General features: G+C 45.7%; 1 protein-coding gene across 5 annotated transcripts in view; it reads right to left on the minus strand.

The window, feature by feature from the left end:
- The window catches only part of ABHD6 (abhydrolase domain containing 6, acylglycerol lipase), a 118010-nt gene that overhangs the window by 51940 nt on the left and 47717 nt on the right, over positions 1-18353 (minus strand). Inside the window, exons 3-4 of one of the 5 annotated variants that reach the window (XM_033424681.2) lie at positions 8388-8486; positions 7216-7359 (exon numbers count right to left, since the gene is read on the minus strand). The gene's annotated coding sequence lies outside the window, so the exon portion shown is untranslated. Of the gene's footprint in view, positions 1-737; positions 893-1052; positions 1409-7215; positions 7360-8387; positions 8487-18353 lie in introns of those variants that run through there. The other 4 variants (XM_033424680.2, XM_033424679.2, XM_012532397.3 and 1 more) reach the window with 4 other exon arrangements.

The raw sequence follows: 18353 nt of genomic DNA on the forward strand, positions 1-18353 counted from the left end.
TCATTAATAATAAACTATTTTTAACTCCCAGTCAGGTGTAGTCAGCCATTACGGATTTCTGAGCCGGTGAGAGGTGAGACAAATGCTGGCCTCTGGTCCCAGCAGGGACCTTTTGTTACTTAACCAGCTAGGCCCGGGGGCACAAAAAAGGACTCATACATTGGCCTGGATGTACAGCCTTTTCACCCTCCGGCACCCTCTTCCTCCCTCCCTACCTCACTCTGTCAACTTGGCCTCCTCCACTCCTCTGCGGGTTCAGGGGTGCAAACCCGCACGTGCTCTGCCCTGCAGCTGGCGTTACACAATCTGCATTTCCAAGACTGCCAGGAAGCCCTTGTAGGAGTGGGCGGGGGATGCTGCGGCTGTTGGCCGGCCGGCTCCGGGCTGTCAGGGTGTTTGGACCAGTATCCTGACTCGCCAGCTGAGGGGAGGAGAGGGCGCAAGGGCAAGGGAATTGGGGCAGGCTGAGGAAAGGGGAGCTGAAAGGCTGCTGGAGGTCGGTTTGGGCTGGGAGAGGTCTTGAGGGGTGCAGATGTCTGGGGGCAGGACGGGGGCAGGTGACTGCGGCTGGGAGGGCAGCCAAGCAGCAGCCCTTCCCCAGAAAGTGGGAGAAATGGGGGTGCAGGAGCCTCCAAACCACCCAGGCACTTGGGTGGGGAGCGCACACGGGTTGATGATGGCGCAAGCAGTGGGGAGGCCAAATAGAAAGAGGTTGCAGGTCCCCGACCCATCCTCACCTTGTCCGCGGCCTTAGGAAAGCAGGCACCCCGGGCCCGGGAAGTAGGGGGACCAGGGATTCGGAAATGTCAAACCTATCCAGGCACCGGAAGGAAGCGCGCAGGGGCTGATGCCAGGGCGGGGGAACGGAGTAAAAAGGGAGGTGCATGTTCCCGACCCTTCTTCACCTCGTGCCGCTTGGAGGGAGGCCAGGCAGCCCGCACTCGGTAAGTGGAAGGTAGGTCACGGGGCCATTGGAGGAGCCCCCGGATACTCCCTCCTAGACGTGCACACCCCCACCCCGCCTCAGCCCGCCCCACCCCACCAGCGCTCACCTCACCTGACCTCAGCCGCCTGGGACCAGCCGCACTATCTAGACGCCTGTCCTCGGCCCCGGGTTCCTGCTCAGGTCCAGCAGCACCGCCCGCGCCCGCGCCGCTCTCAGCTCCGGGGCCGGCTCGGATGGGAGCCTTAAAGGCGCTGCGTGAGGGCCTACGTCCTCCGACAGAAAAGCCGGCTCCGCCCGCGCCCGGCCCCCAGCGCTGCTCCCCGGCTGTTGCGTTCTGTCTTGGGGTCTCAGGGGTGAGAACCCCTAGCTCCCCGGCGCCCCCGGCTTATAGCATTAAGCCCGGAGTGTAAAGTTTGTATTCCGCACAACCCGACCCCAGCAACCCGTCTCCAGGCATCCAATAGTTTCACGCCGCGAAGCCAGGGGCGGGGTTGGGGGAAGAGGGGAAGAACCCAAACACCCCAGCCCCGCCCCGAAGGCGCTCACTTGCGCCCTGGGGGAGAGATCGGAACCCAGAGGGCCACACACAGTTTCACAATGCGACGCCAGAATTCGTCGCGGCATTGTGTTTCATTTACTGAGCACCTGTTGTGTGCCTAGCTCTGCTGGGCACCGCACCCGGCAGTAACTCCGGCTGGATCTCTGACCCCGAAGGGCTCGGAGAGACAGACAGGTTCTCGGGCAAGCAAAGTAACCCTACCTTATATGGGTTATCTCATTTGATCCTATGAGGTGTACATTGTGCTTGGCTTCCTGTTTCAGAATTCTGAGAAGAGGGGCTTGCCCTGTAAAGGACAGAACTGGGAATTCCAACCCTGGATCGTCTAGCTCCAAAGCTCTTGGGGACAAAAATAGCCATCTTATAAGGCTTTCAGCCACCACTGGTTAAATGCCCGCTATGGCCATTTCTTCATTTTAAGGACAATTAAACCTCACTAGGCCAAAAAAATAGGAACGGGAGCATAAAGGTTATCACCCATTAAAATTCAAATACTGTTTTCTGTCTAACTTACCCGCCACAAAGCCTAGGTTTTTGAACATCTGGCCTCAGTTTACTACTCCAGCCTCATTTCCTAGCATTCCAAGGGCGCCTGGGCTGAAGTCTACCACCTCGGCCTTTGCCAAGAACTCTCATCCTTTCCTACTTGGCCTGGCTACTCCTTCCTCTCTTTTTTCCATACCTCAATTCAAATGTCACTTCCTCCAGGAAGCCTTCCTTAAGTTCCCTTTGGACCCACACTGTATTGTGGGCTTCTTCCACCAAAGTACTTATTCATTCATTTAACAAATATTTACTGAGCACTTGCTATGTGCTGAGCACCATGTGTGTGTGTGTGTGTGTGTTTCTGTGTGTGTGTGTGTGTGTGGTGGTGGTGGCTGCGACAGAGTTGTCTTCCTCCTGCACTGAGTCCCTGGCTTGTCTGCTTCTCACTCCAGACCTAGGTGGGACCAGTACCCAGCAGGACTCTCTTGTCCATTTAAATCCACCACAAAGGCAGCCTCAGGCCTGCCAAGCCCTCCAGACTGGCAAAGCCTAGCTGAGTTGGGCAGGTCTTGGGTTTTAAGAATGGGATGTGGATGAGAAGCCCCAGACATGTGGCAAAGGTGAATCTCTGAGGCCACTGGTGACCACCCTGTAAAATCTGCTTCTGTCAGGGCTGCTGGAATCCATCCAGAGTTTGGGACAATCTCCCTGGCTGGAGCTGGAGCATCTTCTTCTAAGATGTTAGCCACCTCATCATTCAGATTTCAAGGGCTTCATCTGACTTGCTTCATGGACTTGTTCTCAGAGCTTTGGGGACAATTTATTCATCAAAGGCCATGTTACCTTCTCTGGCCTTAACTCTCCTCAAACTAGCAGTCCTTCAACACCCCCGAGCAGGCCCAGAGAGGCAGCAGGGACTAAGACTGATCTTTAGTCCTCACTTACAACTTATTAGCAATCTCAGGCTCAGGGAGCATTCATCAAACAGCGAGGGGGTGAATGAATAAATAAGGGAATGAAATGCATGGATGACTTCCTGGAAGACCCCACATTGGAAGCCGTCAATAAGCTTTACCTGGTGTATTGGAACACTGGAAAACACCTGTCTTTTACATTTAATTTTTTTTTCCTCTCCAAAACCTTAAAAATGGGTAATTCATCTTTTCTTCTAATTCATAGTTTGTGGCCCCAGAGGCCTCCTAGGGTCTGGAGTTTCTAAATCCAGAGAGGTTTTTTTTTTCCCCCAGAGTTTTTTATTTAGATACACTGAGCTCCAGGTGGGAGTCAGCTTCCCTATGACTCTTCTCCACCTGGTGACTGACAGGAGAGAAGCCTTAATTAGCTTCTGTTTCACGGTGAAGCTCAGAAGGCAGGAGGAGAGGAGGGGACTCACCTGTGGTCCCACCTCAAGTCAGCAATGCCCCATTCACTCTCTCTGAAGAATCAGCGGTGGGTGGGAGGCCAGGGAGCAGTCCCAGGGGCAATCCACATTCCTAATGGCACCTTCAGTCATTTTAAGTATAAACTCCTTATTACCTGACAGGTCTCACCCCAGCATTAGGAAAGAGTTTGGAAACCTCTCCTCTGCCAGCTGGTGCAGCAAAGGGCCCCAGACTTCACCCTGCCACACAGTCTATGGACATCTCCTAGACTCAGCAGCATACCAGTCAGAACTGAGTGGTGCCAATGGTCACCACTGTTTAACGCACACTTATTACTGATCGGGCACTGGACATCACCTCATTTAGTCCTCACAATAACCCTGTGAGATGTGCTAACCCACTTTACAGATGGGAGCACTGAGGGGTTAACTGACTCACTCAAGATCCCATAGCCAGTGGTGGGGCCAGCAGTCAAAGAAGTTCATTCATTCATTCATTCATTCATCGAATATTACCAAGGACCTACTACATTCCAGGTACACTCTGGTGAACACATCTTGCCTCAAAGGACTTAGAGTCTTTTAATAATAAGAAAATATTAGTAACTATTGAATCAAGGATTATACACAAGCTCTGATGGAATTATGAGTAACAATAAGTACAAAGGCCAAGTACAAACGCAACATGGCTGAGACTTAAATGCTATAGTATATGGAGGGCTTCCCTGGTGGCACAGTGGTTAAGAATCCGCCTACCAATGCGGGATACACGGGTTTGAGCCCTGGTCCAGGAAGATCCCACATGCCGCGGAGCAAGTAAGCCCGCGAGCCACAACTACTGAGCCCGTGTGCCACAACTACTGAAGCCTGTGCTCCTAGAGACCATGCTCTGCAACAAGAGAAGCCACCACAGTGAGGAGCCTGTGCACCATAACGAAGAGTAGCCCTCGCTCACCGCAACTTGAGAAAAGCCCACGTGCAACAACGAAGACCCAATGCAGCCAAAATAAATAAATAAATAAAAAATTTAAAAAGTCGATAGTATACGGAAATATACATAGGAGAAAAATGAAAAATACATGATACCACATGTCCACAGATGCCAGCTGGGCAGCATCCCTGGGCCTATGAGCCATCCGCACAATCCATTCTCCAAAAATTTACCGCGTGGCAATTCTGAGCCAACCACTGAGCCCCCTGCCCAACAGGCTATTCAGATGTCACCACCTTGAAGCAGTCTTCCCTGATCACCTATGCAAAATTAACTGTTCTGGGGCTTCCCTGGTGGTGCAGTGGTTAAGAATCCGCCTGCCAACGCAGGGGACACGGGTTCGAGCCCTGGTTCAGGAAGATCCCACATGCCACGGAGCAACTAAGCCCGTGCACCACAACTACTGAGCCTGCGCTCTAAAGCCCAGGAGACTCAACTACTGAGCCTGCGTGCCACAACTACGGAAGCCTGCACACCTACAGCCGGAGCTCCACAACAAGAGAAGCCACCGCGATGAGAAGCCCACGCACCGCAAGGAAGAGTAGCCCCTGCTCGCTGCGACTAGAGAAAGCCCGTGCGCAGCAATGCAGCCAAAACTAAATAAATAAGATAAATTTATTTAAAAAACCACACTATTAAAAAAAAATTAACTGTTCCATCATCCATACCCTTGTAGCACGTTGTACATGAAGCTATGTTTACTCATTTCAGTGACTCTTGACTCCACTGAGTTGTGAACTCCTTTTCCACCTCCATCTCCCCAGGGGCCAACATGATGAGTGGCACAGAGCAGGCAAATATTAGCTACCATGTGTTGAGCTCTTCCTGTGTGTCTCACTTTGTGCTCAGTGCTTTACATATATTATCTCAATGAATCATCCCAACAACTCTATGAAGTGGGTACTATTATTAGCCCCATTTTACAGATGAGGAAACTGAGGCTCGAAGAGGTTAAGCTACCCAAGATCACACAGCTGATACTGCCAGAATCCAAACCAAGCTGTGTATGAACACAAAATCTCTGTTCTAACCACTGAGATGCCTACTGCCATAACTAGTAATGGAATTAATTATGAAAGATATGGCAAAGCTCACCTTGCAGCTTATATCTACAAATCTATGAAATACTAACATTTTTAGGCAAAAAAGCATCTTCTTTACAAAAAATTCAAAATACTGCTTATATATTTATTTGTGAATTAAATAATTGTCAAGCCTCTGTTTATGCGTAGGATCAAGTTGTGGGAGATACATTTTGACTCTAGTCTAAATTACAGGTTGAATTATTACACACCCCCAAAACAGAACATCAAAGCAAGAGTTAAGAAGTAAAAATATATCATGAGACAACAAGTCAACATATGTCAAAATGCAGCATATGATAATGGAAAGAAGGACTCAATAATCAGGAGGCTCTAAAACGACAGTTCTTCCACTATTGATTCATTTGTTGAAAATGCCGGTTGAGCACAGTCCTAGGTCAGAGAAGATCCTGGACGGGAAGGAAAGGGAAGCCTTTGAGAGAGCAATGTGACTGCTGCAGGGGAGCAAAATTTGCCACCTCAAAATACGTCTCTTTGGCATGAGGATTAATTTAGGCTCCTTACTTTTAAGAAACAGAAGACTCAGGAAATCTTTCTTTTTACCTCCCCCTTAGCTGCCTAAACAATTTAGATAAAGGGGCTGTTCCCAGGATAGAGTTATCATCAGACATATCTGCAAAGAATATGGAGTAGGCATGGTGGGGGAAACCCCAGCAGGGCCTAGAGAGCAGAGTTCACTCTGTGTCCACTGTCTCTGCCTGGCCCAGCAAACACTTATTTACCAAACATTTGCTTTTCCATCTTCATGTGACTTGCCTTCTCCCCTATAAAGTCCCAAACCACTACCTTCAAACATCCTTTTTTGTCTTTAGCCAAAGATGATATTTAAGGTGAGGGTTTGGGCCATGTTGGCAAGTTACTCAGTTCTCCTGGGTCTCTCCCTTATATACACATTATTAAACTTTTGTTTGATTTTCGTCTGTTAATGTGTCTCATGTCAGTTTAATTCTTAGACCAGCCAAAAGAATTTACAAGGGTAGAGGAAATTTTCTTCCTCCCCAACACTGTACAAGTATTTTCCAATCACCTGTGTATAAGTTAGAAGATAATGGAAATTTTCCAAAAGATTAACCTGAACTTTTAACAAGCAGCAAGAGAGACTAATACTTAGAATGGTTGAGACTGGAATGCCAAAGACAGAAAAAGTTTAATTTAAATTCAGATTTGGATCAAGAAGATGAATTTAAAAAAGGAACTGAGCATATGTAATGCTAACAGATGGCAAAGGGAAAGCAAAACCACCAGGTTCCTGTTTACTTCATCTTCATCACACAGAAAGAGCTTCCATTTGGTCAGGTTAGAACATCACGAAGAGGGAAAACAAGTCCAGGATAGGAAGAAAAGACATGGAAAGAACACCCAACAACCTAAAAAATTAGTCCCAGTTACCAGATCAAAAGAAATTATTGCCCAGGGAACCAAAAGGATATTTGGGTATGACCTCAGAGACGTATTCAGTGATCTTCGAGAAGTCATGCCACAAGACTCTAATTAGAGTTAGGGTCCCACTTCAAATAGGGAGAAAGATTGATATAGGAATCTAGAGACCAAGAGGGATGGTGTTGACTTCTAGCAAAGTTCTGCGCATGATTATTAAACCGAAACAAAATAGGTAACTACCAAGGGTTCAGCATGCATAATCACTCCAAAGGAAGGGTTTTTCAACAGTTACTATCATAAGTAGATCTGAAGACTGCTGTAGGAACTGTATACAGACTGTAGTAGGCTTTGGACAAAACATTTTATTACCTGTTTATGGGCAAGATGAAGCAATCTAGACTGTATAACATCACAGCTCAGTGGATTCGTAGAAGGTTAAACAACAGTGGCCCAACTTTCTTTAATCTGACAATATCAGACTGGAAGCCATTTTCTAATGGAAATTCTCCAATTCTATGTCCATGACATTAAAAAAAAAAGAGAATTTAGATAAACAGAAATCTTGTCATCAAATTTTAAATCAAACAAAGCTGGGAAGAAAATCAGGGTTCAAAATTGTTTCAATAATTTGGAATATGCCAAAAACATGGTGAAATTTAACAGTCTCATCTTTAGGCTTTTAAAATTCAAATGGTATCTCAGCATACCATGGACCAGATATTCTGAAACACCCTTCTTCTCAAAACACCTCTGTCTTGGATAAAATAGACTTTGTCGTGGGTTGCTTGGCTGAAATAAAATAAGAGTGTTAAAGCGTTAAAATAAGAGTAGGGGGCAGTGAGCAGTAAATAAATGTGAAATGCATGGTTGTCCCAGGACCAGATATGTATAGCAGACCCATACGCAATATTGGGAGACTAAGCCTTCAGCTCTAAGTTGAAGAAGCTGCACGTGCGAGTCCCATAGTTATCAGGACCCTCAAATGGCTACAGCAGCCTCAGGTGGGTAGCGTTCCTTCACTCCAAGCACAAATAAGGATGTTCTCCATAAGAGAGCATCCAGTATTCTCGTAGATCATGATTAACCAAATATGGTGATTTGGAAGACATATCTGAGGAAATTACTCAGACATATAAGCACAGAGTGATATGATATGAAAAACAGGAAAAAAGATATGGTATATGCAGGATAGACTGAGAAGATCTAAAAATCCATTTAAACAACATCAAAGAAGAAGGAAGGAGAAGCCAAATTTGAAGGAGTAATGGCTGAGAATTTCCAGAGCAGAAAAGAGACATGACTCCATAGATGTAGGAAATATAACATATAAAGCAGGATAAATAATAGGAAATCCACACCAAGAAACATTGTAGTGAAACTGCAGAACACTAAAAACAAAAGATCTCAAAAGCAGCTAGTTATTAAAAAAACATTACTCACAAAAGAAGTAATCACATCGTTAGCAGATTTCTCAATGGCAACATTGGAAGCTAAAGGATAGTAGAATAATATCTTCAAAGACTTGGGAATTGGATACTCACCATCTTAAGAGGGACTTCCCTGGTGGTCCAGTGGTTAAGACTCCACATTTCCACTGCAGGGGGTGCGGTTCAATCCCTGGTCAGGGACGATCCCACAGGCTGCCGGGTGCAGAAAAAATGAGTCTGAGAGAAGTTTTTCATCTTGCAAACCTGGAACTCTATACCCCTAAACAATAATTCCCTATTTCCCCCTTACCTCTACCACTGGTAGCCAACATTTTACTTTCTGTCTCTACCTTTAGATACCTCCAATAAGTAAAACATATAATGTTTGTCAAAAAAAAAGCAGATTCCTGGTTTTAAAAATAATTTAGATATGATCATGGTATTGTGTTTTGATATGTTTGCTATGTTATTATTGTTCTTTTCATTTATGTCTATCTTTGAGAGGTAAATACTGAAGCAATTAAGGATGAAAAAGAAAAATTAGTCTGAGAATATACTCCAAGATGAGTGTGGGCTTGTAGAGATGATTCCACTGGTTCGAGAACAGTCTCAGTCCCTACGTACCTCTCACAGTGCAGGCATCTTGCCAGACTTTGAGATCTTGCTGTGTAAAGATTCATGTTGTCTTTGTAAGAACAGATCCTAAATACAAGCCAAATATTAAAAAGAAAAAAAAAAAGAATGAGGGTGAAATACGGATTAAAACAAAGTGATTTTACAACTGGAAGACTTGACTAACTGAACTTCTAAGATATACTTCAGAAAGAAGAAGCATGACTCAAGAACTGAAATGAAAACCGGAATAGTGAGTGAAGAAATTGGTAAATATGGTGAATCTAAACAAAACTGTCAGTAGAAAACAATCATGGTGACAATAATAATATAAAATTTATAGGTTTAATACAAGGTCAGAACTAAAATGCTGGGAACAATAAATTAGAAAAGAGGTGACTGGAGTTTAAGTGTCCTAATGCCTTTGCATTTGTGTGAGAAGTGAATTAGTATAATAACTTTGGCCTTTGTTAAATATGTGTGGTAAAAAGTCAATGGTATTCACTAAAATAATACAAATAAGACACATATATATGTACGTACAAACATACATGCATATATATCTCTTGAACCAATAGAAGGAGGGAAATGACATAAGCCAATAAAAAAACAAACACCAATCAACCCAAAAGAAGTATATTAAAAAGTGACACTTTCCCCCCCAAAAAAGATAGTAAAAATAAGTCCAGATATACTATCACAATAAATGTAAATTAGCTAAACGCCTCAGTTAAAAATCAGAAGTTGTCAAATTGAATGTTAAAAAATCTGAGGCACTGTTTCAAGAAGTACTCCCGAAACACAGGAATCCGGAAAGGTTGAAAGTAAAAGTATGGAAAATTATACACCTGACAAATACTATCCGAAAGAAAGCTAGTGTAGCTAAATTAATATTAGATAACATAGACTAACAAAAAATATTATTAAGGATGGAGAGGATCACTGCATAATGATAAAGAGTTCAGTTCATCAGCAAAATGTCAGTTCTAAACTATAGAAAACGTATCTTATAGTTACTAAAGATATTGATGAAATCTTTAATCAAAGGAAAACTTTAAGTCCAGAAACATTAAGAAAGTTTAGAAGCACATCTAAACTTTCAAGGAATAGAAAATTCTACTCTCTCATAGGTTCCTCTGGAAAATAGAAAGAAAGGACATATTCCCAACTCACTCTACAATGCCAATGTAAATTCTGTACCAAAATCATCAGACCAGTATTACTCATAAATAAATCAAAAACAAAGAAGTAAAAATCCTAAGTAAAATATTAGTAAATTGAGTCCAGCAATATATAAAAAGGTTGATACTTCGTAACCAAGATAAGAAAAATATTCTTGTAGTTAACCTCATCAATATATTAAAGAAAAACTATAATATCATCTAAATAGTTGCAAAATTTTAAGATAAAATTCAACGGTCCCTTACGGTAATAACTCTTAGGAAACTAAGAGAACTTCCTTAACCAGTTAAAAGGCATTTACCAAAGACCTACAGTTTGAGCAAGTATGATCCTCAATAATGAAAAGTTAGGAATACTTCCTTCAAAATCAGAAGCAATTCTGACCAAAATCTCAACAGGGCTTTTCAAGGAAGATGAACTGATTCTAAGATTCCTTGGAAGAGCAAAGGGTCAAGAAAAGCCAAAATACTTCCAATGAAGAAGGAAAGGTAGCATCAAGCTTATTAAAAATGTATAGTTATTAAGACAGTTATCTATTCATGTAGGGGTAGATAAAAACACTAATGAAACAGAAGTCACAGAAACAGACCCATGCACATAGGGAAACTTGGTTTATGACAAAGCTGACATTTCAGATCAGCAGGGAAAGGAGGACAATTCAGTAAAAAGTGCTAGAACAATTAATTATTTGTATAGAAGAATATGGAATTTAACGATTCTCACTCCCCTCCCCCATTAATTCAAGATAGATGAAAGACTTTAACATAAAAGGCAAAACTAAATTTTTAGAAGACAGTATAAGAGAATATTTTTAGGATCTTTCCAACACTTGGCACAACAAGGCTTCTTCTTTTATCTAGTGGGTAAAATGGTATCTCATTGCGATCTTAATCTTCATGGCCATGATTAATGGGCTTGAGCAAGTTTTCATGTATTTATTTGCCATTCCTGTTTCTGTGTCTGTGAAACACCTGTTCATATCATTTCCTCATTTTTCTGTCCATGCCTTAATGGTTTGTAGTTAACATGTGTTGCAAATATCTTCTCCCAGTTTGTGACTTATCTTTTCCCTTTCTTTAGTACTTTGGGATAAACAAACGTTAATTTTAATTTAGTTAAATTATCCTTTGTATTTGGTGCTTTTTATATCTTGTTTAAGAAATCCTTTCCTACCTCTCCTGAGCTACATGGCTAGATTAGGGGAGATATAGCATCCCAGGGAAACTAGGGATGTAGGTACTGAATTGTGACCAGTGGATGCTGAGCTGGCAAGAACACACAGATGGTGGTGCAGATGTGGAAACACAAGCTCCAGGTGTTTGAGTCACTTGAACGTACCTCAGGTGATCTCTGGCTTCATGAAGCCCAGCTCTACCACTTATTGGCTGTCTCTGTAAACCTGAGTTTCTTCACGTAGAGACAGGGGATGACGATGAAGAATTGATAATGGTACCAACCTCATGTGTCTACAGAGATGATCAAGCCAAACCAAGCATTCATGGGGCACATCCAGTCCTTAGAGGGGCCAGAAAACTGTCTTTGAATAGTCAAAGGTTAGTTATGGAAAAAAGAGTATGAAGACCCCAAACGCAGGCCAGGAATCAATGGGTGAAGGTTGCCAGCAGGTGTGTGCATGTGCGTGTGTGAATGTAGGGCAAGAGTTCTTCTTGCTAAGAGAACACATCTTTCCAAGGCTTCTCGCTGGGTGCCTCACAGGCTTCACTTTAGCATCCATTTCACCCAGGTCATTGTACCAAGACCTCTCCCTCTTAGCTGTCTCTGCTGGGGCCTTTAGGCCACTTAAACATGAACATTGTAATGAAACTTTCAAAGATGTGCATCACATTATGCCACCTAAATCAGGATGCTTCCTGATCTAATTTATCAACAGGCTAGTGCATCCTCATTTCTTCCCACGTTGTCTCTTCTCTGAGCTGCTGAGGTCATGCAGGGAGCCAGGTCACACATCTATATGGGTGGATCATAGTCTGGTCACCCTTCGAGCAGTAGTTCTGGTGCCTGGGTTGGGTGTCTGGGGACTGGTAGTACGGGGTACCCAACAGGGCCAGGAGCAGGAGGAATGAAGCAGCACGAGTGGCAGGAACAGGCCAAAGAGTCAGAAACGGGACAGACACCGGGGGTGGGGCAGGCAAAGCCAGGAGGAGAAGGCGGTTGTAGGGGATGGCTTGTCATCCACTCCTTAGTGTTAGTTCTCAAATGGATTGTTTTCATTTAAATCCATAGGGTGGGCAGACGGCAATTAGTGGCTAGTGGACATGTCTTCACTGCCTACACTCTGTCCTGGACATTGTGCTTTTCGTGCATTAGCCCATTTGCTTTCATCTTCACAGCAGCCACGAGTGTGGGTGTTATTACTTCCACCATGTAACAGATGAGGAAACAGGGCTTAGATGTTAGGTAACTTGCCCGAGATCACATAGCCAGCAATTGGTGGGGTAGACACTTGTCTCCTGAATCCATGCTCCTAACTGCTGTATCACATGGTGCTCAATGACTACCTCCTCGTACCTTGTTCAAGACTTACATTTTGCAGGCTGCCGTGGAGATTCCCCAAAGTTCGGAACAACAGAATGGGCACTGGGGTCTTTTCCTTACGAAACGCACCTCATTTCTCTTCTCATAAGCGGTCTGAGGTGACCTCTGAAAATGGTTCGCTATTTACTTGACCCAGAAAACCCCATAAAATCATGCAAATCAAGAGGTTCAAACCTTTGTGTTCACTTTCAGAACATTCGTGAAACTGCTCAGGCCAATAAGGGCGTGCATATCCCCAAATCCACCAAGTATCTGAAGGATGTTCACTTTACAGAGCCTTAAGGGCCATTCTGTTGGTACAATGGTAGCGTTGGTAGGTGTGCCTGGGCGAAACAGAGGGGCTGGATGCAGGGTCAACGGCTCAAAAACAGTGGTGAATTTTTACTGCACGTGATTAAAAATGCAGAGTGTAACACTGAACTCAAGGGTTTAGATGTAGATTCTCTGGTCATTGAGAACATCAGGTGAACAAAGCCCCCAAGATACAGTTCAGGACTTAGCAAACTCGTGGGCGGATTAACCCGTGCGTGAGCTCTCCCCACCACACTGAGATGACCCTCACTGAAAAAGAACAGATTGGTCCTAAACCAGAAGAGGAGGTTGCCCAGAAGGAAAAGATATCCCAGAAGAAACCGAAGAAACAAAAACTCATGGCCTAGGAATTAATTCAGCATGAAATAAATGCAAATTAAAGTTAAAAAAAAAAATGCACCTCATCTTAGTGATGGCAGCTCCCCATCATTGTGGCTACATGTGATCACAGCCTGGTTGCATGTGATTGGGTCTCCATGGAAACACAACTTCCACTGACTTCTGCTTCCAGAGAAGTCTGCTCCCAATCTGAGAATTAATTTCAAATATGGTTTCTTTTTTTTTAAAAAAAATTTAATGCCCTTCGGTTTCCCTGGTGGCGCAGTGGTTAAGAATCCGCATGCTAATGCAGGGGACACAGGTTCGAGCCCTGGTCCGGGAAGATCCCACATGCCGCAGAGCAACTAAGCCCGTGCACCACAACTACTGAGTCTGTGCTCTAGGGCCCGCGAGCCACAACTACTGAAGCCCACGTGCCACAACTACTGAAGCCCACGTGCCTAGAGTCTGTGCTCCACAACAAGAGAAGCCACCACAATGAGAAGCCCAGGCACTGCAACGAAGAGTAGCCTCCGCTCACTGCAACTAGAGAAAGCCTGCGTGCAGCAACGAAGACCCAATGCAGCCAAAACTAAATAAATTTTTGAAAAATTAAAAAAAAAAAAATGTAATGCCCTTGGTGGGGACCTGAGCTGGAGCGCACCGACCTCGTCTGCCCAAGGGTTGTCGGCCAAAGCACCCAGAGTGGGTGCCGCACGGTCAAGAGCCAGGACCGAGCGCCTCTGGCTACAGATCCGGGAGCTGTCGGGTCCTGCCACCCACCGCAGGGCGCACAAAACTGGCCGTGAGGATGGCCACCAGGGTCCGGACAGCTGCCGTCTGGGTATTTATGGAGCACCCACTATGTGCCGGGCCCCCTTCAAGGTCCAGGCATGCGGTGGTGAACGAGACTGACAGGATCCATGCTTTGGGGAGTCTGCACTCTGGTGGAGGAAGGCAGATGCCACGTAAATGATGGAGAAACTACTTACAAGTGAACAGGAGACGTCGTTGTCGCGTCGTACATAGGATTAACATTGGTTGATGTGAAAGACTGGGTGTTTGGGGAAGTTCCCACGGAGGAGGTGACGTTTGCAGGTCTGAGTTACCAGAGTAGGCCAGCCGTGGGAAGGGCAGGTGCATGAGCCTGTGGGGGGGGGGGCGGGGGAGCCATTGCCAAGGCCACGAGGTGGGGGAGGGTCGGTGCCTTTGTAGCAGGGAAGGAAGGCCTGTGCGCCGGCTTGTTGGGGAGGGGAGGGGAGCAGACAGACATGGAGGGGCCAGAGGTCCATCAGGCTGGGAAGCTGTTGTGTTAGGAAAGGGGGTTGGGTTTTTCAGAGACCCTCTGGCTGCTCAGTAGAGAATGGGCGACTGCAGGGGTGTGGACGAGAGGCAGAGGAGGTTTTGTCTGGGGTAGTGGAAATGGAGAAACTAGACAGAATTGGGGGTGTTTGAAAGATGAGTCCTCTTCTCTGACAACCAGCTTATGCTTTTCACCTAGTCCACTGTCACTTTTTAGAGTGGTTTATTTTCTGTAAGTAGTCCTGTATTTCTTACCATTCCAACCCACCAAAGTGAATGCTCAGTGCTTACTGTGTGTGTGGAGTTCTCTGCTGCCTCTGGTGTAGGTATTCATCAGTGCCTCTTCCTGGGACCAGGTTGCACTGCTGGTTGGTGCAGAGCCAGGATTTGAACCTGGGTGGGATGGCCCTACACCCATTTCCCTGGTCAGTGTACTCTAGTGCCTCAGGGTAGAGCCTGAGAATTGCTCAAGAGACAGGGATTCTAGAATCCTGGGCCCTAATAGTAGTTATTATTTACTCACAAAGGGTCACTTATCAGCTGCTCCTTGGACTCAGGAGCAGTTAAGTCCCTTGCCGTGCCCTGGGTGCAGTGGGTGTGTGTGGCCCAGTCCCTGGGGAATGATTGATAGGATGTGGATGACCCCACTCAGGGATGCGCTGAAAGTGGAAAGGATATAACATGCAAGACATTTTAAAACTGTGCAACAGAGGGGTCCCTTTCCCATGGGTGGTGACATACTCAACCCATATTCTGGGTGTCCCCTCCTGGGTATCCAGGGTGATACCTCGTAATTAGAAGGCTGTAGATGAGTGTGAATTCAGAGCAGAGGGAGGAGGTGATGTTGCACTGAGGCCTGTGAGCTCCTAAGTCTCTGTTTCTTTCCTCGGAGGATGCTGGGCACTTACTGGCAGGTTTTGTTTTTTCAGTTTGGCTACTTTCTGCTGTTGACACTTCCCTCCCTTAAATGTGTCATTACAAATCCACTTCAGGGAGTCTCCATTCCTACCTAGGGGCTTGGAAAGATTTTCCGTCTCCTCCTCTCGTGTAGGAGTTGAGTTATTTTAAACCAGGGAAACTTGTTTCCCTTTTTCTCCAGCGTTGGGCAGGGCCTTTGCTCCCATGGACCACCGCCAAACACCGTCACCACGGTCACCACCACGACATGCTAATAGCATAGTTTGCGGTGCAGTGAGTTGGGGCTTCAAGACTGATGTGAGGGGTGCAGGGGGAGAGAAGGGAATTCTGCCTGGCGGGGCCTTTCTGAGGAAGGTTGGCCAGTGTTCCCGTGCATACCAGGCTGGATGTCTTCAGCTGTGCCCAGACTGACCCTCTTGGCGAATTAAAGGTTCGCCAAGGTTAAAGGTTAAAATGGTTAAAATGGTTAAAATGATAATTTCCTGTTAAAATGTGGCAGTGTTCATGAATTACCCTTTCAAAACTAACAACCCTCACGCACCCTTGTTTATATATACCAGGTACCGGTTAGGCACCGAGGATACACGGGTCAAAGGCAGCCCTGGGAGTTGAGAGAGGGGACAGAGGGCAGGCCCGGCGGCCACGGGATTCGCCTGGGGCAGAGGGAAGCCCAAGAAGTGACCTTGGCAGCTCCTCTCAAAGGACCTGTGGGATTAGCCTTGCGAAGGCGAGGGAGAAGTAGGCTCCGGGCAGAGGGAGCCCCTGTGCGCTGCCAGCAGGGGGCGGGGGCGTGGCCGGCTGCCAGCAGGGGGCGGGGGCGTGGCCGGCCGCCGCAGGGGGCGGGGGTATGGCCGGCCGCCATCAGGCCTCTGGAGCCAGCACAGGGCTCAGCCGGAGGCGTTGGGGAGGGGGTCAGGTAATGTGGCGGCCCGTCACCTCCCCGGCTGACTTGAGCAGGCTGCTCATCCCTTCCAGACAAGCTGAAAACTACATTTTCCTCGTGACTCGAGGCTTTGATGATTGTGGAGTCACCTTATTTCCAGGAATCCTTTTTTTGTCTTAAAGTCTGTTTTATATTCTTATAGCTGTAGGAGCCTCCTTTTGGTTAATCGCTCGTCATGTATTTTTCTCCAGCTTTTGACTTTTTTGTATCTTCATATTTTAGATGTGTCCTTTTTAAATAGCAGCATTTTTTAAAATCAGTCTGTCAATCTTTGTACTTAACTCAAATACTTTGTCCGTTATGATTAATGTAATTACTGTTATACTTGAGTTTAAATCTACCATCTTACTGTGTTTTCTCTGTACTGTGTTTGCTGTACCTGATCTGTTTTTTTGTTTGGTTGTTTTTTCTCCTCTCTTGGCTTTTTTTTTTTTGACTGATAATTTTTTATTCTTTTTCTTTCTGTAAAGATGTTTGGGAATTATACACATTATTTTTGCTCTAAAAAAAAATGAGTGCTCTTTATTCCCCAGTAGGAACTTGTGATTTGAGCAGTAACTTACGGGCATTCAGACATATATTGTCTTTTCTTGATCTTCACAGAACCTGCCAAGTCTTCAAATATAGTATTGAGACTTTATCTGCATCGTTTTCACATGAGACCTCTGAGGCAGTGCAGAGTAATGGCTGGGAACACAGACTGCTCTCTGGAAAGCCTGACTGCCATTTACTAAATATGCATTTCTGACAAGTTACTTACTCTCTCTGGGTCCCAGTTTACACCTCTACAAAACAGGGGTAATAAAGTACTTAATTCATGTATTTGTTCTCAGTGTTACTAAATTCTTAACAAAGTAAGTGAGGGCTACCATTATTCCTCTCCCACCTACCCCTTCCCCCCTGCCGCCCCTGTTCCCAACAGCAGGGTGACCAATCATCCTGATTTACTTGGGACCTTCCCTGTCTTTACACTGAACACCCCCCCCCCAAATCTTCGACAAACCAGGACCGTTGACCACCCTCCCTGACTCTGCAGTCAGAGAAGTCATGATAGGCCAGATAAAATGGCGGCCAGTGGGGCTCAAGAAGGTTTGAATCCCAGAGTTCCGTTGGTAATTCAAAATCATGACATTCTGTGGCCACAGGATGTAGAATGATAGCTCAGAGGCACAGAAAACTCACTGAGACCAAAGGTAAGTCCAATTGACTCTCTATTTTTGAGTCCCCAAGGGCAGAAGCTGTCTTATTCATCGTTGTACCCTCTGCACACTTAGGCTGATTTCTTAAGGTCATGTGTTATGAAGGACACTGGCCTGCATCTAAATCCCGTTTGGGGACGACTTTGGAGCAGGTTCTGTCTGTGGAGGGGAAATTCCATCCTGAAATGGGATTCCTGCCTTGAGACTCATTCATGAATCACAGTTTGGTTAAAGATTGACACCTTCTGCTAATAACTACCCTCCTCACCCTGTCTTTGGGACTGACGTGATTTTCAATGGTTTGTAAATAATTGCCCAATGCATGATGACCCAGAAGGGGTGGCGGCCCCTAGAGAACACCACACAACTTACTGAGGTCCCCTACTCACAGCGTGGGGTGTCTCCCAAGCTCTCATGTGCCTTCTGTGCGGGGTAAGAAGGAGGTTTCGGAATACAGGGAGAAAGCACCCCATTTGCAGGGAGTCTGGGGGATGGGGACATGGATTGTTCTTGGTGTTCTGAGATGGAACACTGATGGGGCCTTGTCGCTGCTACATGCCAGAGAAGACAGGGTACAGAAGACTGAGCAGGGGCTTGAACTCTTGTATCGAACAGTCTTGGTTGTGCCTCTTACTTGCTGGGAGACTTGTGGCAAGTGAATCACCTTCTCTGAGGCTCCATTTCCTCTTCCGTAAAATGAGGACAGTAGTAATACTTGATGGTAGGGAGGTTTTAAAA

Source organism: Orcinus orca, chromosome 10 (genome assembly GCF_937001465.1).
Source record: "Orcinus orca chromosome 10, mOrcOrc1.1, whole genome shotgun sequence".
Classification (NCBI taxonomy): Eukaryota; Metazoa; Chordata; class Mammalia; order Artiodactyla; family Delphinidae; genus Orcinus; species Orcinus orca.